The sequence below is a fragment of the Aquila chrysaetos genome, chromosome Z (assembly GCF_900496995.4).
Source record: "Aquila chrysaetos chrysaetos chromosome Z, bAquChr1.4, whole genome shotgun sequence".
In the NCBI taxonomy this organism is placed as follows: domain Eukaryota; kingdom Metazoa; phylum Chordata; class Aves; order Accipitriformes; family Accipitridae; genus Aquila; species Aquila chrysaetos.
The window spans coordinates 19,420,169-19,432,199 of NC_044030.1; the positions used below are offsets into that span (position 1 = coordinate 19,420,169).

The 12,031-nt window shown below is 34.2% G+C and overlaps 1 protein-coding gene across 3 annotated transcripts in view; it reads left to right on the top strand.

Moving 5' to 3' along the window:
* The window catches only part of PRR16 (proline rich 16), a 181,281-nt gene extending 170,057 nt beyond the window's left edge, over positions 1-11,224 (top strand). For all 3 annotated transcript variants that reach the window (XM_030004966.1, XM_030004965.1, XM_030004967.1), the window contains one exon: positions 8,366-11,224. The gene's annotated coding sequence lies outside the window, so the exon portion shown is untranslated. The remainder of the gene's footprint in view (positions 1-8,365) is intronic.
* Positions 11,225-12,031: the final 807 nt, after the last annotated feature.

A 12,031-nucleotide genomic window follows, 5' to 3' on the forward strand; every position in this document is an offset into this window, starting at 1 on the left:
AAGCATCACAGAAAACCCTTTTCTTTTGTAAAGAAAAAATTTGAATTTGAGTATGTTGACTAACCAGAATAGTAATTAATCATTGTGAGCCTCTAGTCACATTTCTATGTTTAGGAACAACAGGATAATGTAGTTTCAGTAACCTCCGTATCTCTACTGGCAGTGAAATTATTTTTTTTTTCCTGTGTGGAAAAATATTTGTGCCAAATCATAGAGGAAAAAGTAAATCCTGTAAAGCACTTGTTAAAGAACAGCATGTTGTCAGCTAGAATCATAAATAATTTCATCCCACAATAGGCAAACCTGCATAAAGATTGCACCAAAGTATTTACAGACATTTTCTAATGTCTTTTAAGTCCTTTTGGCTTGCAAAGTAGGCCTAATCCTACAAGGCTGCTGGATTGCTTAAGTAATTTGAAATAGATGAAAGATCAGTAAGTGTCGAAAGAAAGCAGAAATATTGATAGTTACATTGTCTCCTATATGGCTTCTTTCACTCATATACATTGTGGTTTTTTTGTGTTTTTTTTTTTTTTTTTAAAAATAAGCAAGTGGAGAGCTGCCAGCTCACTTGTCACCCATCCTTTCTAGCTCCAGGCTGAATGAGAAGAGGTTGCACCTGTCAACTGGAAGATGTACTCTGGGGAGGATGATTTTCAAACCATTTGCATGTCATGTTAAGAGATGTAATTATACAAAACCCTCTAAACTCTAAAAAGTGAAACATAAAACTCGAAATTTTTAAGTAATAGCAGATGCAAGTCCTTTAAAGCATTTAACTATTCTGTGTGAACTTTCACTTGTCCTGAGACTAATGTCCTTTTCACTGACTGATAAAAGTTTTTTCTTGCATTGGCATGTAGATTATGCCATATACTCAAAGAAATTGTTTTTATTCAGTGAGTCTAGGTTCAGAGGGATTTGTATTATCAGTCTGTTTTCTGTTATATAGTCAGCTTCACGAATCAACTGATTTAAAAGTAAACCACAGGAAATCTGAATTTTTACAGAAAAAACACTGACACATATGGGGTGCGGGGTGGTGGTGTCTTTTCTAGTCTGTTAGACCTTCCAACTGTTTTAGTTTCTGCCAACAACTAGAATGTAAGAAGGCAGTGATGGCAAGGTCCTTAGATTAAGCAAAGAGGTAATAGGTACAGCATTGATAGGAAACTTCCCAGCACTATATTCTGGATGTGACATTCTTTGGCAACTCATTGCAAATGCAAAGCTACTCCATACTTAATATTTTTGTTTCATTATTTGCTTGCTATGGCATTGCCTGTGTTAAACTAAGATAAACTTCATAACCAACTCCCAAAGTGTGTTACTAGCTAATTTTTCACTAATCATTAGAAGTAGAAAGTTATTTCTGTTAGGGACTTAGCTGTCTATTGCATCTCTTTCTTTTCCTAATCTTTGTTGTACCTCCATTTGACATAGCTGTTCATTCAAGCTAATTCTTGAAATTTGCTTTGACTCAGAATGAAAAGGAGGGCAAAAATAAGGGCAGAAAGATTAAAATAGTATCACATATTATCTAGCTGTTATGTTTAAAAGGGTATTTTTAAACCAAAAAAATGCAGTAAGAATGAACAGGTGGGTTCCCTGGACTATATTGTTTTCCATATCACTATAGAAGATTCTCTATATCTGCATCTCAGATACAGAGCCTCTATTTGGGAAAGTGGCAGTAAGCCTGGGGTTTACCTAGCCATGCATACCTACTCCTCTGATATTCAGCAGAAGGATGCTGCAAGAAGAAAGTTTTTGTTTATCACTAGCAAAGTAGGGTTATTTGGTTCTGTTGTTTCAAGAGTATAGAGAGACCTCAACAAGCATCAAAACTCTCTTGTTTCAGTGTTTGTGCATGTAAGTTGAGTGTTTCAGAGTGTTTACATTATTAAAAGAAGAAGCAGAAATCTGTAGAGAGTGAAAAGGACAGAGTCAAATGTCAAATAAAATGCTGTTCATTTGTAACATGTAGATTAAAAGTATTGCTTGGATCTCAAAGGAAATCTTCAGCCAAACCAGAAAGTGGACCCAAATTTCCTTTTACATAGTTAAGTGCCTCGTATGCAAGGCTAGCTTTATGGTTTAGTTATTGTCCACTGAGCACTTGGTATAAATTATTTCACTAATCTCTCATAAAGTAATACTTAAATAATTTCTATATTAAAAGACCTTATAGCTAACCAATTGATAACGACTGTTCAAGAACCATCACAAGAGATTAGAGTGGCTGCCAGTACATCAAATTCATTTCAGTAGTACCATTAGCATACTTCTTCTAGGGATGTAACTAAGCTGAAATGTGACTGCTTCTGTATAGACAGACCCTATCTAGTTTTCATGTTGGTTGCTCAGGCACTGCTGTTGGTACAACTGCAGTGGCCGCTTGAACTGTGGCTTTGGATGTGACCATGCAAACTGCAGTCTAACTGGCTGCAGCCTTGTGGATATTTTCCAAGATCTGTCCTGTAGCTAACCCAGCTTAGTAGAAGAAAGAGAGAATTAATATATATACATGCATTATGTGTATACACGTACATAGGATATATAAATAATGTATAAATATATGTATATGTTTATATTTACATATTTGTAAATATATTCTATTACAGCCATTGATAAGCAAGCATTTAAGTGTACTTCGCCTTGCTTTTTAAGCAAATCTACATCAGAGGCCTAACTGTAAATGAAAACTAGGAAGACCCATGCCTTGTTCTTTGAAATGAAAGATAGCTTGAATTTTATATCATAGTCTGGCACAAAAAAAAGCTGATTTCCTCTTCTCGATCATTTCTTGCTTTTTCTGTGCATGTTAGTCAAATCCAAGATAAAATGTAGTCCAAAGCTAATTTTTTGAGAAAATAGCTTTTCTGGGAGCTAGTAAACATGCATCCCAGAGACGAAATGAAGAAAAAACACCATCCCAGAACTATTTTGTGAATATTTGTCTCATGAAAGATGTACTGTAACACATCCAGAAACTAATGAAAAAAGAAATAGGCTTCCTAGGAGTGTATTCATATTTGGCATAACCAAATCTGTCTTAAGACATGCTTTAAGATATTGCCAAAACTGTTTTCCATCATCTAGGTGGATAAGTGACCAAAAAGGCAAATGAAAAGGAAGAAGGTCATGTCAAGAAAAAATGACATGATAAAAATTTTTCCAAAGGTTGAAAATGGTGAACAGAAATGTATTGTCTCAGCCAAAAATATGTTTGAGGAATTTTATTTATATATCCTTTCTGTACATGCTGAGGAAGTAAGATCTTACTTCTCTAGTTAAATTTATGTATACTTCTCTTACCAGATAAGGTGCCTCTGACCAGTGAACAAGGCTGCCAGAGTTTCCCAGGATACATCATTAGAACATTTTCCAGTGCCATTCTTTCCCCTTTTAGCATTTTTTAGTCAGAGTTTTGACATTTTTGGCATTCATCATGACAACACCTAATGTAAGCTATTGAATTCCATGGTGTCAAGATATCACCTGGTAACTTTGGTTGCCTAGATTTCAGCTCTGTTGGAAAATAGTGGTATCAACAAAAAAGGCTTAATTTCCTGTTGTCAGTCCCACAGATTGCTTCTTTCAAATCTGAACTGTTTGGGACATTATTGAGACAAGCACCACAGTGATTTGGCCAGCAGTTCATAAGTAACAAACAGGAAATTTTATGAGTTTCATATATTGAGAAGCACGATGCTCCTGACATTCATTGCATGCTTCTGTTACCATTAATTTTTCATTATAAAAAAATTATTCTAGAGTAGTTCTCAGAGCCAATATTCTGATCGTCTTCATTTTGTTGTGCAAACACACAAAGACAGTGAACTTCTACAAATACATTATTTAAGCAGCATGAGTTCAGTTGGAAAAGTGTGTTTAATAAATGCTCTTGTCATGTATTCTCTGATAAAATTTACAGATTTCTATTTAGGATTATCTTTATAGAACTATATATAGAACGGGTTTTAGAGAAAACTAGAGATATCAAAGCTGGAAAAACAGAGGACTTGATAATCACATTAGGGAAGTGTTGTTAGGAGAGGTTAGCAAGATGATAGTAATACTACTGTAGAAGCTAACACATGCTGTCAACATATAAATGAATTATAATGTGTAAAGGAAAAAAATGAAAATGTATAAATTTAGGTATTTTGATTTTTCATGCTATTTACAATCCTTTCAAAGCTTTGAAAGAAAAAGAAAAATTTCCAATAAGCAATTGGGAATTCTTGTTTGCTCATTGGCAAATAAATTATTTACAGACTGAAACAGTATGATGAGGCAATCACACATAAATAAGTATCCTGAAGCTTCAGAGGAAAAATATAGGAAGAATTACAAAGAAGTGTGGTGGTGGATTTGATAACATTCTGTGTTGTTTAGATTTGGTTGTTTTAGTTTTTACAGAGAAAGATGTCTCAACAGTGCTATACCACAGAAAACAAAAATGCTAACATTGGCTTATATAGTTAAAATGTTGATGGAGAAATAAAATGCTTGGTAAAAACATTGGGTTTGCATTCAGCAGAATTCCTTTAATCATAAAACATACACAATTTTATTTGAAGTGTCCTGCCTTCTGACTGAAGCTGTGTGTCTTCTGAAATCCATTATTTAAATTTATACCTAAGAAAAAAGTACACCAGGGGTCATGATGGGGATTTCTTGGACAATGGCAACAAGGAAAAAAACCTCTACAAAAACATTCCCTTCCCTTTCAATAATTCTTTCTTTCATTGAAGGAATTAGCATAGTAATGCATCTTTTCTGAAAGGAATAAAAACCCTAAGGTAATATAGATAAAAGTCTATATATGAATCTAAATATTTCTGTATCTTTCAGGTATAACTGAGTAACTGAAACAGATGTCATTACTCTTTAAACAATATCTAGAAAACATGTGTACTATGTTTAAGAGGATTTATTACTATGTGATTTTTTTTTTTTCCCTTAGGAACATTTGTTATACTCTTAAATATGTGAGTACAACTAATAGCTTGGCATGTGCTCTGACTGCTAGTGTACTTATGACAGGTAACAACATATATCCAAATTATGCTGTCTGTGCTAAACTAGCCCAAATAATGGAGATTTTAATTAGGGTTGTTTTTCAGGTGCTTTTATCAGACTCTTAAAATGATGTGGAAATTATATAGCTTGGTATTAATCAAGTAAATCTCTCTTTCTCAATTGAATGTGAAGTGCATTTCCTGGTTGTTTTCTTCTTTTTCTCAATAAAAGGCACTAGACCCAGCACAGAAAGTTGCATTTAAAATATCCTTTTCTTTGATCATTGACAGTCACCACTGCACTCATCAGTTCAAATTTGATAAATGTATTCTATATAATTTGCTTGATGTCTCCCTATTATGCCACTATAGAATCAAACTGCATTTATTATTCTTTAAATACTGTAAGTTGAACCCGAGTATCTCTGTATCCAAGTATCTTTAAAACAAAATGTATTGCTTATTCAGCTAAACTTGGATAAATGTCCCCTCCTGTTTTGTACCAAACCTGTAAATCACTGTTCAATGTATGCTAACCAGTGTATGCATAGCCATCCCATAGTTCTGAGGTGACAGGGTGGTTCCCTTTAGTAGCCTTTTGTCTTAATATTTTCCATCCCAGTGTTCTGCATAGCACTCTGTGCAGTGACACTATGGTCATGGCCATGAGGAGGAGGAGTATGTCATGGTAGATTGGACTGGACTCACTTTCAGTTTTTAAGAAAATTGTAACAAACAGAAGGAAAGAGAAGGGAATAGATGTTTTTTGGGTAATAGTGGCAAAGAAGTAAAATATTTTTTTATTATAGAAGAGTAGTTATCTGGTTTTGAATGGGGAAAACAATGACATTGGTTTCTCTGAGTCTCTGTTTTTTGGAACTAAATACTGATGCTGTAGAAGGAAGGGAATGACCCAATGACACTGTCAGAATAATGAAAGGGAGGAGAAGGGATGTGAGTGAACAAAACAGTCTCCTGTAAATCGTCTGAACTCTAGCTCCCTAGTAAGGTCAGTTTTTTTCACAGTGAAGATTTTGACAAAGTATGGTATAATGAAGGGATTTTGTAATGATTAATTAAATATAGTGATTTGAATGTAAAGTCTTGCTCTCAAAATAGTGAATACTATAGAATTAAGAACTAGGCAGTTCAGGATAGGATTCTGTAATTAGTAGACACTTTTTTTTTCAATGACTGGCCTATTTTCTCTCTGTGCCTCATGTCTTCATGTGTACAATGATGATTCGTAATTATGGATTTTTTCTGGAGGGTGGCAAGAGGAACTGCTTCTTTTTTCAATGCAGGCATTGCCACCTTCTGAATTTTTCACCGAGCAAGCTTAACCATAGTCCTCTAATTTGAACAAATCCTTTATTAATGTGGAGAGGTACATCACATTTTTCACAGTGGTGCAGTTTGTGCTTTTTAGCAGAGATATCATAAGGAAACAAAAGGTGGGCTTTTCTTCTTTGGTAGAATGTTGATGAAATGAAGGTGGATGCCATGTGGTTGTATGACTGGGAATGAACCAAATTGTGTGAGTTGATGACTGAGTTAGAGAGATGCTAGAGGAATGCAGGTATACCTGATATACCACTTACTGGTTTTGTCAGCATGATACCCAATATGTTTATGAATTGCAACATGGAGGAAAAGAAAAAAATTATATTGCTTTTCATGTATACAGCTGCTCAGCATTGTGTTGTACTGTATTCAGAATAAGGTTAAGGGACAACTGTTTTCTGACAGAGAACAAATACTAATTGTATTATTTCTTTTTTTTACTATTATTCATTATTACTTTTACATATGTGTTTGTTGTACCATATTTATCCTATTTCATGAGCATTAAGCTGAGTTCAAGGGCAATACCATCTTTTTTTTTGTGATTTTTGTGAGGTATTAACATACACGAATCATTAGCCCAAATGTAATTGAAGCCAGAAACTGTGACAGCTGAAAAAAGGTTGTGTATTTCTAGTGATATGAAGACTGTCCTCAGTTAAAAAATAAGCTGCTAACATATGTTTAGGATACTCATCTTTTTCATTAATAATATGAGCCAAATCCTAAACAGTTGACTAGGAAAAAGTTTCCTTGCAGGCCAATTTTATCATAAATTTATTATAACATGTTTGCTAGACTGTTGGGTTACATTGGGCCACTGTTACAATCCTGAATGTTAATTAAGTTTCCCTGAATACCTGATATTTTGTTTTAGTTGTGGGGAAAAAAATAAAAAGGGTTCACAGCACGCCAGCTTCAGATTCTATTTTTTTCCTTGCCGAAGTGGAATTCTGTCCTACCCCATGTCAATCTTTATCAAATTGAAGCATTCCAGTCAATATGAAATAAGAGGAAGTGTGAGTAAAGGGCTAAATTCATAAAACTAATGGCAAAGAAGTAATTTTCCTCCTCCTTGCAGTATGTAGCTCTGGATGTAAATCACCAACACTGGAAGAGGAAGTTCTCATTTTTTTTGCTCAGGAGGTGTGAATTTAATCATTTAACCCAATTTAGTGCCCTAGCTACCAACAGGTAAGTATCCCAAGGTCTCTCTTTTTGATGTTGCTTTATCTCGTCTAATAAATAAAGTAAGGAAATCCAGTGACTCAGTGAAGCTCAGCACTAGATTGGAGTATTATTCTCTTTCACTGACTCTAGGACTATTTTAGTGATTTATACAAATTAAAGCAGTTTCACAAAAGGGAAAGTGAAAGTCCAAAATCAAAATTTTATATAGTATTTTAGTGATTAGGAAACTTACGTATCAGGTGAGAAACTTCTGCTGAATTCACTTCCTATTTAGTTTGAGAACAGGGATTAAAATCCAGAATCACAAGTTAAATTAGACTTGAATTCTTAGAGGTTTTTTCAAATGCTTAACATATAGCTCTTTATTTTTAAATCTCAGGCGTTCTTGTTTCATTTTGTGCCCTAAGGCGTGTTTTTAAGCTGAACTGTTATGTGAGGTAGGTTAAGAAGGATAATCTTCTTAAAAAGAATAATAAAAAAATGATTAAAAAATCATAATTTCAAGATCCTCATATATTCTGAGACCTAGGATAGTAACGATCAGTTTCTCAGGTGATGTAATATAATGTGGTTCCAAAGACATCATTGAAGTTAAGCCCATTTACCCCAGCAGAGAACCAAGGCTTTTATCAATAATAAAGTACAACTATGAAAGGTCAAGTTTCAAAATATCATAATTATTTGAACTCTTGCTTATATAAAAAATGGAACAATCATTCAAAATTCTGTTTTGTTTACTATTAACTTTATCTATTTAAAGTAACATTTTTATAACTTTGTCCTTGTCGTCTTTTCTTTTTAAGAGCACCTTCAGGCTTGAACGAATATCTATATCTGGAGGCACGTCAGATAATTTCTTGCATATCAGATTCGTCATTGTGACTTCTTGCAGACCAGATCTGAGAAGTAACCAGGAACCTGACCCTCCATGGAGAATGGAAAAGCCCTTCAAGTCAGAGCACAACGGATCACGAGTGTAATCTGCATTGAATCATCCTTCTCAGATCTGACAGCTACAAGCTGAGTCCTGGCAAAAGCCACAGCCTTAAATCCCGTTTAGTGGGAAAGAAGAATAGAGAGGACTAAATGTCTTGCCCCGTTGCAGAAACTGCTCTCTCCAAGCCTGACATCTGAGTTCTGTGCTGAGCAACCGGAGTAACAAACAATGAGTTTTGCATGGGTCCAGCCAGCATCCCAAAATATTTCCATATGTAGCCAAAAGGAAAAATGAAGCATTTAGGTGATAGCAGAAAATGAATGCATTTACTGTAAGAGAGGAATGTTACTGTTTGTGGGGAAAGAAGACCTCTGTCATCCCTTGTACATATTCAAAGCCATACAGGAACAGGGCATCGGTGATGTTAAATTGCTTAAAAGGATGCTCTCTCCTGTCCTCCACCCAACTTTGAAGAAGTTCAGCTGTTAGAGATTGCATCTCAATGCACTTCTAGTATTTGCACTGTCACTTCCATTCAGGGTAATGATGTGCGCCACCATTTGCACAGATGGCCCCAGGAGATTTTTGACCACAACAAGCTATATTTTGATGGGGCTCCAAAAGGAATTTAAAAGTTAGAACTGAAGAAAAACATTTGTGCTCTCTTTCACTATGGGGATCTCTTCATAGAAAGGACTAGGGTCCTTTCTTAGGTTTAAATAAATACATACATATACATATATATGTATATATATGAAAAGCATCAACATGATAAGTGTATTTAAAAAGGGGATATAATCTTTTTTAATACCATCCATTTTTTATCATATTAGCAGCCAAGAATTTTAGTCTATTGAATTATACATCCAAAATGCTCCTATTGAACATTGACATTATAGTCCCAGTTACTGTTAAAGAAGTAATTTGTAATATGTATTTGACATAAAATTTTTCTAGCCATTTGTCTAAACTTCATCGAGAAATCTAACAGACAAGCAGCATTCTCAGTTTATTTTTCTAAATAAATCTGTTGTTTATATTATTTGCAGTCACTCATTTTGGCTGGTTTTCGTTATCTCCAAAAATGATTTAAAGACAGAACCAAAACACAGGAATTGTTTGTTTGTTTTAAGCTGTAATGATTTGCTGACCAAAAGCTTTAATATAAATACTGTAATTTGTAAAATGAAGTATATTTATACAGGCAAATAAGTATGGAAAACCAGAGGAGGTATTTTAACTCTTGATTTCAGAACATAGTTTATTTTAATATCCACATGAAGAAATCTAAATATATAATGGGATAGATTTTTTATTATCAGTGAGTTTTAGCAAGTGAAGATTTCGATGTTTAATAATGAAAGGAATGTAGCCTAATAATGGTGGTTTCCCAAATTATAAAGACCTTTTGTCAGCTCTCTCATTTTATTCAAAAACTGGTTTAGTTTTTTGGGGTTTGGTTTTTTTTGGTGTGCATGTGTGTTAGGGCTTTTTGTTTGGTTTTTTTTGTTTGTTTTAGCATACTGACAAGGCCATGAAGTTGATACTATTTGATCACAAACAATTTGAGAAGCTACAGAATAAGAGCTTGTTCCTTAGAACAATCTACAGTTTACAGTTAAAACCAGTCGTTGTTATCCATCTACTGCAGTGTTTTGTTATCAAGTTATTGAACATTTCAACGCTAGAGCTGTTTTGAATAAAATTTTTTTTTCCTTTTTTCTTAGTCCATTAGCCTGTGTGTAATTTTAAGAGAAAAGTAAAGCATGTGATTCCCAGTTCATTTAAAACATTCATCTTAAATCCAGTCATATGTATATGATTTATAATGCTGAATAGGTTTTTCTTTATTTTCATTGATTTATGGAACCTATTAAGTGCTCACTAACAGAAAAATGATCTTTCAACAACAAAAAAATGGAAAATTCAAGCCTTTTTTAATCTGTGGGCTAACTTTGTAAAGGGCAGATATCTTAAAAATGTGTTGCTCTGCTCTAATGTACTAATTAGTGTATGCGTGTGTGTTTGTGTGTGTGTGTGCACGCATGCGCACCCTTACCTGCTGATGAATGAAATGCCAGCTCTGCTGAAGTAAGTGCCACAAGTCCTGTTACTGCAAAAGATGCTCATGTTATTGTATTTTTTGGAGAAAGACCTGAGCTCTGTCTTTGCTTGTGACTCTGAAGCCATAAATAGCTTTTACAGTTTGTCAGGAAATCACAAAAATGAAATAATTAAGTGAATGTTAGCTTCCCTCATATGACAAAACTTGGGATCATCTCATGGTTTGACTCTTTTAAAGAAAGTTAGTGGTCAAGTTCCATTGGTGCAATGGATAAATGAAACCTTTGTATCTGTTAAAGAATGATGGCTGTGTTTTGTTCCCACACATTTTAGCTTATGGTTGGCTTACAGTCTTTTAATTGTGATTTCATTTTTTTGTCATTGGTCTAACATACTTGAACACACAACTTGCATGGGCTTGGTTTTGCTCCCTCTTTGGATAACCTGTATTTTAAAATTGGAGAGCTTACTCTTTTGAGATGAATATTCAGAGTTGCTTAAAGAAGGGACGACATTATTGAAACAATAAGAAAATTTCAGAATGATAATTTGATCACTTCCATTATTATCTAATAATAATATTAGGAAAAGCTCTTATTTTTGTGAACAGAGTGCATTCATCTATATTTGAAAATAGCCCAATAAAAATCTAGTGAAATAATTCGTTACTACTTGCAAATACTTTTCTGCTATGCTGAGTTCTAGATCAGCTTGTGTGTGAAATTTTTATTGTACAAAACCCACCTGAAACAATGCACAATTTTCTTGAGAAAAATACAGCAGATAGATATGAAAAATAATGACCTGGTCCCAGAAGTGGTTTTACACAGCGTGTGTAATGCAAAAATGATAAACATATACGAATATGGAGGCCTAATTTAAGTGACAAATGTAGTTGGAAAAGGGCACCGCAAATCATTGTTCCCATCAATCACATGCTGTTGTTTACAGCTCTGCATTTACTGGGGTTTTCACGCTGGAAAGTAAATTTCAGTGCAAGTGTGCACGCATGCAGTCACATGTATAATGTCTTATGCTACTACCAGTGGCAGTGGGGTAAATCCAGATTTCTTGATTTTTGTAGATTTAAATAATTAAATCTTTAGGTAAGTATTCAATATTGTGATATAAATTGAGCCGATGTCTGTATGTTATGCAGATACTCCCCTGAGATAACACTTCAACACAAGATAATAAAACTCTACTGGAATTTCAGAAATTGTTCACAAATAATTAGTACTGAAATATTTTTTCATAAATTTAAAACCAGAGGAGACAATTAGATTATCTCATTAAACAATAAAAATTTTGTGCTTTTTTCATTATCTTAGGCTAAACATTTGACAAGACCAGCAGATCTTGTTCAACTAAGGTGACATTATGGTGACTGATGGGTCCTTTTGTAGGTTTATGGGTGTTGTGTATATAAGAAGTGCCTGCAGAAGTGATTCTAGAATAGTGCAGTGTT